The sequence below is a fragment of the Oncorhynchus keta genome, unplaced genomic scaffold (genome assembly GCF_023373465.1).
Source record: "Oncorhynchus keta strain PuntledgeMale-10-30-2019 unplaced genomic scaffold, Oket_V2 Un_scaffold_984_pilon_pilon, whole genome shotgun sequence".
NCBI classification, from domain to species: Eukaryota; Metazoa; Chordata; class Actinopteri; order Salmoniformes; family Salmonidae; genus Oncorhynchus; species Oncorhynchus keta.
In genome coordinates this window covers 433549-445198 of record NW_026291019.1, presented here as the reverse complement: position 1 = coordinate 445198, position 11650 = coordinate 433549, and the positions used below count along the sequence as shown (strand labels likewise).

The 11650-nt window shown below is 39.8% G+C and overlaps 1 long non-coding RNA gene across 2 annotated transcripts in view; it reads right to left on the bottom strand.

The window, feature by feature from the left end:
• Positions 1-2250: 2250 nt before the first annotated feature.
• Positions 2251-11650, bottom strand: part of LOC127929719 (uncharacterized) — a 114687-nt gene continuing 105287 nt past the window's right edge. The window contains exons 2-3 of one of the 2 annotated variants that reach the window (XR_008135866.1): positions 3357-3922; positions 2251-2446 (exon numbers count right to left, since the gene is read on the bottom strand). This is a non-coding gene — a long non-coding RNA (uncharacterized LOC127929719). The remainder of the gene's footprint in view (positions 2447-3356; positions 3923-11650) is intronic. The other variant, XR_008135867.1, reaches the window with a different exon arrangement.

The following is an 11650-nucleotide window of genomic DNA, read 5'->3' as shown; positions in this document are numbered from 1 at the left end:
GAAGAGACAGGGATGCTTATGGGGGAGGTGTTGCTGTATATATTCAGAGCCATATCCCTGTAATGCTTAGAGAAGATCTGATGTCAAGTGTTATTGAAGTGTTGTGGTTGCAGGTTCATCTGCCTCATCTAAAGCCTTTTCTTTTGGGGTGTTTTTATAGGCCACCAAGTGCTAACAGTCAGTATCTAAATAATATGTGTGAAATGCTTGATGGTGTATGTGATGTAAACAGAGAGGTCTACTTTTTGGGACCTGAATATTGACTGGTTTTCATCAAGCTGTCTACTCAAGAGGAAGCTTCTCACTGTAACCAGTGCCTGTAATCTGGTTTAGGTTATTAATCAACCTACCAGGGTGTTTACAAACACTACAGGAACAAGATCATCCACATGTATCGGTCACATTTTGACTAATAGTGTAGAAGCATTGGCTGCAGTGTATCTGTACCCTTTGGATACAGTGATCACTATAGTGGCTATATCCAGGAAAGACAAAGTTCCAACAGCTGGGCCTATAATACTGTATTAAAGAGCATACAATTATGTAATTAACATAATATCAAAATCCGTCTGTTAACAATAGAGATATCTTCTTTTTTGTTGATAGGCTGCGTGTCAATCCACCACATCCACCGATATCGCCCTTCCGCATCTGTGCTGAAAGGTGGCAGAGCTAGAGCGATGTTTGTCAGATCATGGGATATCCCGAAAATCGGTCTTCTCACAAAATCATATGTACAGTAGCGTTCGAAGGGTTTGGCCTGTGTTCGTCTTCAGTCCAGGTTCTGTGGTGGTTGAGACAGACACACAGACAGACACACAGACACACAGACACACAGACAGACAGACAGACAGACAGACAGACAGACAGACAGACAGACAGACAGACAGACAGACAGACAGACAGACTCTAAATGACTCTAAACACAAACACACTCATCATTTTATAATAAGAGACTTACTGCCAATGTGTCGTAGTCAGGGAGATGGTCCTTATGTTCAGACCTGTGTCTGTGTCAATGTTAGGGTCAGGATGCACACTCTGTAGAGAGAGAGATTATAGTCATGGTAACAGTGAAAAAAATACAAAAGACACTGTCATGACAAAGTAAATTAATGTCTCCAGGTGTGGAGGTGTAACTGAAGGAATGTCTGGTATTTTTTATTTTTTTAACATTATTACCTGTGTGTCTGTTGTGGCATCACTTCCTGCTCTGGATCTCCTGTAAAGAGGGACAGAGTGAGTTCAGCTCTCTGCTGATCTCTGGTGGAGGTTAATAAATGTTTTATATTTAAATCCTCACCTCTTCGGAGTGCAGTAGATGGTGACTAGAAGAGCTCCAACAGTCAGGACAGCCCCACCCCCATTACAGGAACCCAGGGAAACACTGCTGCAGGATCATGGGTTTCAATGAGAGGCCAGTGGAAATGTCCATTCATCAGCCATGCGCCCTGATCGGGAACGCGCCTTTCTGGTTCCTCCTTTCCTATTGACGAAGCTTTTGTCCGGTTGAAATATTACTGATTATTTATGACAAAAACAACCGGAGGATTAATTTTTAACATTATTTGGTATGTTTCTACTTACTTTTATTTTACTTTTTAAAAACTTTTCGACTGGAATTAGTGCACACACCTTAATTTAAGCATTCGGATTACTGGACAAAACACGCGAACAAAAAGGAGGTATTTGGTCATAAAGAGGGACATTATTGAACAAAACAAACATTTATTGTCTAACATGGAGACCTGGGAGTGCCACCAGATGAAGATCATCAAACGTAGGTGATTAATTTTAATGCTATTTCTGACTTTGTGACACTGTCCTTGGCTGTAAAATGGCTGTATGGGTTTCTGTGGCTAGGTGCAGACCTAACATAATCGCAAAGTGTGCTTTCTCCGTAACGACTTTTTGAAATCTGACACAGCGGTTGCATTAAGGAGAAGTTTATCTTTATTTGTATGTTTAACACTTGTATTGTTTATCAATGTTTGTGATGATTATTTCTTTAATTTGATGTGGCTCTCTGCACTTTCACTGGATGTTTGTTTGAGACAATGCATTTCTGACCATAACGCGCCAATGTAAACTGAGATTTTGGATATAAATATGAACTTTATCGAACAAAATATACACCCATACGTAGAATGTATGCACACATGACTGTAAGTCGCTTTGGATAAAAGCGTCTGCTAAATGGCATATATTATTATTATTATATTGTGTAACATGAAGTCCAATGAACGTCATCTGATGAAGATCATCAAAGGTTAGTGATTAATTTGATTAATTCTCTGTTTCTGCTTTTTGTGAGTCCACTCTTTGGCTGGAAAAATGGCTGTGTTTTTCTGTGACACAACCCACCATCACTGTCTCATGTTAATACTACTCCTATACACAACCCACCATCACTGTGTCTCATGTTAATACTACTCCTAAACACAACCTACCATCACTGTGTCTCATGTTAATACTACTCCTAAACACAACCCACCATCACTGTGTCTCATACTACTCCTAAACACAACCCACCATCACTGTGTCTCATGTTAATACTACTCCTAAACACAACCCACCATCACTGTGTCTCATGTTAATACTACTCCTAAACACAACCCACCATCACTGTGTCTCATGTTAATACTACTCCTAAACACAACCCACCATCACTGTCTCATGTTAATACTACTCCTAAACACAAACAACCATCACTGTGTCTCATGTTAATACTACTCCTAAACACAACCCACCATCACTGTGTCTCATGTTAATACTACTCCTAAACACATCCCACCATCACTGTGTCTCATGTTAATACTACTCCTAAACACAACCCACCATCACTGTGTCTCATGTTAATACTACTCCTAAACACAACCCACCATCACGGTGTCTCATGTTAATACTACTCCTAAACACAACCCACCATCACTGTCTCATGTTAATACTACTCCTAAACACAACCCACCATCACTGTGTCTCATGTTAATACTACTCCTAAACACAACCCACCATCACTGTGTCTCATGTTAATACTACTCCTAAACACAACCCACCATCACTGTCTCATGTTAATACTACTCCTAAACACAACCCACCATCACTGTGTCTCATGTTAATACTACTCCTAAACACAACCCACCATCACTGTGTCTCATGTTAATACTACTCCTAAACACAACCCACCATCACTGTGTCTCATGTTAATACTACTCCTAAACACAACCCACCATCACTGTCTCATGTTAATACTACTCCTAAACACAACCCACCATCACTGTGTCTCATGTTAATACTACTCCTAAACACAACCCACCATCACTGTGTCTCATGTTAATACTACTCCTAACCACAACCCACCATCACTGTGTCTCATGTTAATACTACTCCTAAACACAACCCACCATCACTGTGTCTCATGTTAATACTACTCCTAAACACAACCCACCATCACTGTGTCTCATGTTAATACTACTCCTAAACACAACCCACCATCACTGTGTCTCATGTTAATACTACTCCTAAACACAACCCACCATCACTGTGTCTCATGTTAATACTACTCCTAAACACAACCCACCATCACTGTCTCATGTTAATACTACTCCTAAACACAACCCACCATCACTGTGTCTCATGTTAATACTACTCCTATACACAACCCACCATCACTGTCTCATGTTAATACTACTCCTAAACACAACCCACCATCACTGTCTCATGTTAATACTACTCCTAAACACAACCCACCATTACTGTGTCTCATGTTAATACTACTCCTAAACACAACCCACCATCACTGTGTCTCATGTTAATACTACTCCTAAACACAACCCACCATCACTGTGTCTCATGTTAATACTACTCCTAAACACAACCCACTATCACTGTGTCTCATGTTAATACTACTCCTAAACACAACCTACCATCACTGTGTCTCATGTTAATACTAGCCTACTCTTAACCCACCCAGCACATGACGTCCACGGGCGGCGAATTTTCGGCTATATCACGTCCTTCTGTGATGGACTTTATTTCGCCCAAAATTGTCTTCCCAAAAACTGGGCTGTGTTAAGTCTGTCCGTTTTGGTCCAAATATAGCCCGAAGGTCAGCCTGATCACATACACAAATACAGTTATACAATATTGTATATAGGATATGTTTTGTAATTTATTTGATACACAATATAGTAAAATATATTGATTTAAAACAAACCTTTTTGAATAGCTTGTTAGATGTTCTCATATAGACAGAATTACTGACAATTACCTGTAATTTCAAGTCATTAGTTTACAATTTCACAATCGAATTTATTCCATTTTTAACCATCATGCTTCAAACCTGGCAGTCAGAACAAGCAAGTCATTCAACCGCCATTTGTTCTTCAAGATGGTAACACAAGGATTTTTGTAAGCGTCAACATTTCTGAAAACTTTTGTAATTAGATAAGGTATATTAATGATCAGTTTCTGTTAATGTTGCAAACTATTATTTTTAGGCTAGCGTTAGCTAGCATTCTAGCTAACTAGCTAGCTAACATTAACACTAACTTAGTTGCTAGCTAGATAGACCTGCTTTCCCGCCTTGCACTAACAGATTTGATGGTTGTACTAACTGTTAGCTAGCTTACTGTATCAGTCCGGGGCTAACTACGGTTAGCTACATATTTCTGGTAACGGGTGTGGAGTCATCAACTTTACTCTCTGGGTACCTGCATATGCTAGCTAGCTCGCTAGCGAGCTAGGTGTGAAGCTGGTTGGTTTGCAAACAAACTGTGATATAGGTTAACTAACGTTAGCTACCTAGATATCTAGCTAGCTAAGAACCTTAGCTCACAGGAGAGAGGGCAATAATATGTCACAAATAAGACAGGAGAATGAGTGCAAAATGCATTGATCAAAATTAACTAGCTAAGAACCATGGCAAAATGTAGTTCAAACATGCTCTCGCTATATTTATTCCTACAGTATGTTTGCTACTTACCTTTATGACCTTTTCGCAGAAAATGAAAAGAGTGAAGATGATAATTATACATCCACAACTGATCAAGACCAGAGCTGTTTCCCATTAATAATGTCAGTAACTGGATTGTTCCACGAAATGTGTGCCTTTTTTCATTACCTCTGATATTTTATGTGTAAATGATGGGTTTTAATGTGCGTCTTATAACATTGCATGCATGATTTACTGTATGTGTCATGTGCTTGTAACGTCTGCTTCCAGCTCACACCCTCAAACACCTTGATCACCTGAACGCAGCTCACTCTCTAGATCCAAATCATCTGAATTCTAATCACCTGTTCACACAGCTGTAGGTCATTATCATACACTATTTTGTTCAGTTCTTTGCACCCCATCACTGTGAGTTATTTTTTGTTTTGTGACACTTCTTTTGGTGCGCTTGTTTTCCCGTGATTTACTCCTCCCATTTATGATAGTTTTTGCCTGCCTCACTAGCGATACCTTTGCCTACTCCCTGCCTGTACTCTAGCCTATCAGATTTCCTGTTATCTACCTATTGCCTGATCTCCTGGACTACGTTACTAGCCTTTTCCCTGCCTGTACTGTTGGCCTTTTGGACTCCTGTGTATGACCTTCTGCCTGCCCCTGGACCCAGCTACATGCCTCCTCCTGTGTATGACCTTCTGCCTGCCCCTGGACCCAGCTACATGCCTCCTCCTGTGTATGACCTTCTGCCTGCCCCTGGACCCAGCTACATGCCTCCTCCTGTGGTCCTATGCAATAAACACCTGCTGTGCCCTGCTCTTGAAACCAGCTCTCTGTCTCCCCTTGTGTTCATTACAGTGCTTACATGTTTGTTGCAAGACTGTCCAGAAGTTCACCTGGGCAATCCCAAAAAAGGCAGAAAAGCCTGTCTTTTTTCCCTCTACCCCAGCCCAGGATGAATTTAATGGGGACATGCCTGGACGGGGTAAGAGAAACTGAAGAGTCAGTGGGAAATGTCAAACCTTTCACAGGGTAGCACAGATGGGATAATCATTACTGTGTTAGGCATCTCTGTCTATCAGAATCATTATTCACACATGATAGACAATACATATACATGTTCCTATCCAAATCCTTGCTTGTAAGTTGTCCTCATCACACCCAAATTGGGTTTTTATTTGTGTTTCGGGAAATTCAGGGATTCGGCTGGCTTTTCCAGATGCTCTCCTTTCCCATCTCACTTCACACACGGTGGGTCAAGAGGACAGCTTGCCAGACAAGCCGTACTCTTAATCTTAATCCGCTAACTGGTCAAGTCCTTAAGAAGGTTTATTCATTGGTTTTGAACGTTGCAGAATCCTCCAGAGCTTCTGCTAGCCAGTCCCACCTCCAGAGCAGAGAGCACAGACATTCTCAATATCCATCTTGTTACCCAACCAGACAAGGTGAGAGCAGATATCTAGTAACTAAAGAGCACACACAGACAACATGCACACGACGGGGACGCGTTTGCATCAGTGTTAGTTTTCTTACAATGAGCAGAAATGATACACATCATGTTCAGTCTTGATAACTGTCCTTAAAATATGTATTGTTGTGTGTAGGTTTACAAACATCAAGTACTATTTATTTTGTCTATTTACCTCTGGGTTGACACTGAGTTGGCTTTGAATTTTGTAGATTCATCCAGGGCTTCTACTTGCCAGTCCCAACAGAGCCAAGAGCATCACAGCTCTAGACCAGAGCTGTTTTCCATGAATAATGACAGTAAGTGGATTGTTCCACGAAATGTGTGACTTTTGATTCCCTCTGATATTTTATGTATAAATTGAGCACTAATTCAAAAGGCACCTATTTTGTGGAATGTACTACAAAATTGAAACTTGTGTTAAAGTTCAACAATGAAACCATTAGAATATTATTGAAACTTGAACTACAGTATATGTATATTGCAAGTAAAATGTCACTTTTATTTGCAATCACAATCTTGTCTGTCAGGATCCTCTTGTGTGTGACAACAATGTCAACACAATGTTCTCATTTCAGAAGTGTGTCCTAACTAAATTGGTAGAGATATTGGAGGTGAAACGTGTTGGGAGATCAGAGCCCCAAGACTCTTTGAGTTCCATGTCAAGAGGATGGAGACTTTGAGCAACTAGAGAAGCAGCGCCAAAGTGTGGATGCACAGAATCTGATGGTGAAATTGACATTTATTTTTGACATTTCATTTACACTGTAGATTTAGTCAGCATCTTTCACACTACCTAAAGCGATACAATTGGTTAATTCCACTCTCACAAGCAATGCCTGTAGATTTTTTTAACATTTTTATTTGTCATACTGAGACAGTGTTTACTGCATAACTTCCGGTATTTCAGACAAAGTCTCTTGACACTGATTGCAAGGTTAAGCAATGGCCTGATGCAAGGTTATCTAATGGCCTGATTGATGCAAGGTTAGGCAATGGCCTGATGCAAGGTTATCTAATGGCCTGATGTCCTTGTTCAACTTCAATGGCCATCAGGCAAAGTGGGGATTAGGAAACAACTGTGTACTCTGTTGTCAGCGGTACCGACAAACAGGTCATTCTTCTGTAGTATATTTAACACTTTAGTATATAACACTTTAGATCTGATAAAAGATAAACATGGTTTTTCTTTTTTCTTTGTATAATCATTTTTGAAATGCAAGAGAAAAGCCATCATGTATTATTCCAGCCCAGGCACAATTTAGACTTTGGCCACTAGATGGAAACAGTGTATGTGCAAAGTAGACTGATCCAATGAATAATTAATTGCATATCTGTTCAAAATGTTCAAAATCAAGATAGCCCAAATGTGCCTAATTGGTTTGTCCATAATTGTGCACTCTAGCCTTTAGCTCAATGCAGACGTTGCCTGTAATCCATGGCTTCTAGTTGGGATATGTATGTACGGTCACAACGTCGTCAATGTACATATTGATGGAGATGATAACCGAGGTGGTATACTCCTCAATGCCATTTGATGAATCCCGGAACATATTCCAGTCTGTGCTAGCAAAACAGTCCTGTAGCTGAGCATCCTCGTCATCTGACCACTTCCGTATTGAGCGAGTCACTGGTACTTCCTGCTTTAGTTTTTGCTTGTAAGCAGGAATCAGTAGGATATAAATATGGTCAGATTTGCCAAATGGAGGTGGGGGAGAGCTTATTATAATAACTCTCTACTGTATTGTGGAATACTTGTATAAATTCAGCTCTAAGATTTTCAAGTTAACAGATAAAGAATGACAGACTACATTTACATTTAAGTCATTTAGCAGACGCTCTAGGCTGTAATATTTAAAGCAAAATTATATTTGTATTGTCTTAACCTCTTGCGTCCACCCGACACGCAGGCGTCCCATCTAGACATCTGTAAATGCAAATGCTATACGCTAAATGCTAATAGCACTCGTTAAAACTCAAACGTTCATTAAAACACACATGCAGGGTACTGAATTAAAGCTACACTCGTTGTGAATCCAGCCAACAAGTCAGATTTTTAAAATGCTTTTCGGCGAAAGCATGAGAAGCTATTATCTGATAGCATGCAACACCCCAAAAGACCCGCAGGGGACGTAAACAAAATAATTAGCATAGTCGGCGCTACACAAAACGCAGAAATAAAATATAAAACATTCATTACCTTTGACGATCTTCTTTGTTGTCACTCCTAGATGTCCCATAAACATCACTATTGGGTCTTTTTTCGATTAAATCGGTCCATATACAGCCTAGATATCGATCTATGAAGACTGTGTGATCAAGGAAAAAACAGCGTCTTATAACGCAACGTCATTCTTTTAAATTAAAAAGTTGACGATAAACTTTCACAAAACACTTCGAAATACTTTTGTAATGCAACTTTGGGTATTAGTAAACATTAATAATATATCAAATTGATCACGGGGCGATGTATATTCAATAGCTTCACGTCTTCAAATCATGTTCAGAAATTTCTACTCCAAAACATCCGGTCGGAGACCGGAAGAAATGGGCCGTCTCTTGCTCGTTTGACCAATAAACAAAGCCTAGGCAATTGACAAGACTGGTGACATCGTGTGGAAGCTGTAGGAATTGCAATCTCGGCTCCAGGTAATGTGGTTTCCATTCAACAATGCATTCAAGTGGCGCATTGATATATTTTCCCATTTTCAGTGATCAGATTTTCCTGCGCTTTTCGATGAAACGCACGTTCTATTATAGTCACAGCTGTGATTTAACCAGTTTTAGAAACGTCTGAGTGTTTTCTATCCACACATACTTATCATATGCATATACTATATTCCTGGCATGAGTAGTAGGGCGCTGTAATGTTGCGCGATTTTTAACAGAATGTTCGAAAAAGTAGGGGGTAGGATCAACAGGTTAAACTTTGAGCTCATTTACAAAATGCATAATTTTACACTGTATTGGAAATCATAAAAAAATTACCATAAAAGTGTGATTGTGATATTAATATTCATAAATGCCATAGCACAATGTCTGACAGCAATACAAGGTACATCAATTAACACGTCAGGAGTAACTAGGTCTGAAAGCAACACATTAAAAGCTGTTTTCAATATTATACATATTTTACAATGGGGAAATGTAACATTGTAGAAGAGTAGAAGTATAATCCATCCTATTTATCTTCAATATATTTAATTAACATTACAAGGAAAAAACATTAAACTTCAGTGTTTACGGAGAAGTTCAAGTTCATTGTCTGGAAAACCTAGGTCCAGGTTCTGCATTGATTATTTTAATGCAAGGTTCTGTGGTGGTTCTCTTCAGTCTAGGTTCTGTGGTGTTTCTCTTCAGTCCAGGTTCTGTGGTGTTTCTCTTCAGTCCAGGTTCTGTGGTGTTTCTCTTCAGACCAGGTTCTGTGGTGTTTCTCTTCAGACCAGGTTCTGTGGTGTTTCTCTTCAGACCAGGTTCTGTGGTGTTTCTCTTCAGACCAGGTTCTGTGGTGTTTCTCTTCAGACCAGGTTCTGTGGTGTTTCTCTTCAGACCAAGTTCTGTGGTGTTTCTCTTCAGACCAAGTTCTGTGGTGTTTCTCTTCAGACCAAGTTCTGTGGTGGTTCACTATCTATTTTAGGGGATGTGTCACTGGGTGAGTCGCTCACGTTCTGAACAAAGACACACTGAATGAGCACTTTATACACCACTTCATAAAATGTTTACACACACACACACACACACACACACACAGGGTGTCACTCTGGTGACCTGGTATTCTTCTTCAGAGATGTGCACTTGTCACTGTTAGGGTCAGGATGGACACTCTAGAGAGAAAGAGAGGGAAATGCATGAGCACTTTGAGACACCTCTATCATTTTCTCTAAACAAACACATAAAAGAGACTTACTGCCAGAGTGTCATAGTCAGGGGGCGTGGTCTTCATGTTCAGACCTGTGTACGTGTCACTGTTACAGTCAGGATGGACACTCTGTGGAGAGAAAGAGAGAAAGAACATGGTAACAGTGAAAATAGTGTTTAAGAGACTGTTATGACACAGTAGATTAATGTCACCAGGTGTGAAGGTGTAACTGATATCATCACCTGTGTGTCTGTTGTAGCATCAGTTCCTCCTGTGGATCTCCTGTAAAGAAGGACAGAGTGAGTTCAGCTCTCTGCTGATCTCTTGTGGAGGTTTATAAGATCGTTATATTTAAATCTGGCTAGAAAATACACACCTCTTCAGTGTGCAGTAGATGGTGAGTAGCAGAGCTCCAGCAGTCAGGACAGCCCCCACCCCCATTACAGGAACCCAGGGAAACACTGCTGCAGGATCATGGATTGATAGTACCAGTCAAATGTTTGAGCACACCTACTCATTCAAGGTTATCCTTTAGTTTTTATTTACATTTTCAACATTGTGGTATAATAGTGAAGATGTCCAAACTATGAAAAAACACATATGGAATCATGTTGTAACCAAAAAGTGTTAAACTAATCAAAATATATTTTATATTTGAGATTCTCCATAGTAGCCAGCCTTTGTCTTGATGACAGCTTTGCACACTCTTGGCATTCTGCACTATTATTATTCTACAATGTAGAAAACAGTGAAAATAAAGAAAACCCATGGTATGAGTAGATGTGTCCAAACTTCTGACATGTACTGTATATCACTCAAATCTGTCACACAACAGAGCACCAGAAAGAGACACCATGACATACTTACGCATAACATTAATATGGACAAGGACGGAAGTCACGGTCCCTTTAATGTTGCTAGCTTCACAATAGTATTCTCCTCTGTCCTCAGAGATGATGTTAGTGATGCTGTAACTCTGTCCTGATGCTTTTGGTGAGGTTACGTTCTTCTTGTACCAGGTGTATTTGACCACAGGTGGGTTGGCATCACTGCTGCAGATCAGAGTCACTGAACTGCCCTCCACTATTTCACCAGAGGGACTGACTGACACTGAGGTGTTCCTTGGGCCATCTAGTGTAAAATACTTTGTATTTAATTATAGCAACATTTGTGTTTACATTTTACGGGTGAGTTTGAAAAAATGTAATTCAGAGTAAAAGACAAATCAGAAACAGAATCATTAACAAGAATGATTCAATTATGGGAATTCAGGGGAACAGATGTTGCACCCTAAAATATATATTGATAGATATATTTATATGGAAAACAATCTATTCTCAATTATCAACATGATCAGTATATCAAACTGGACGTC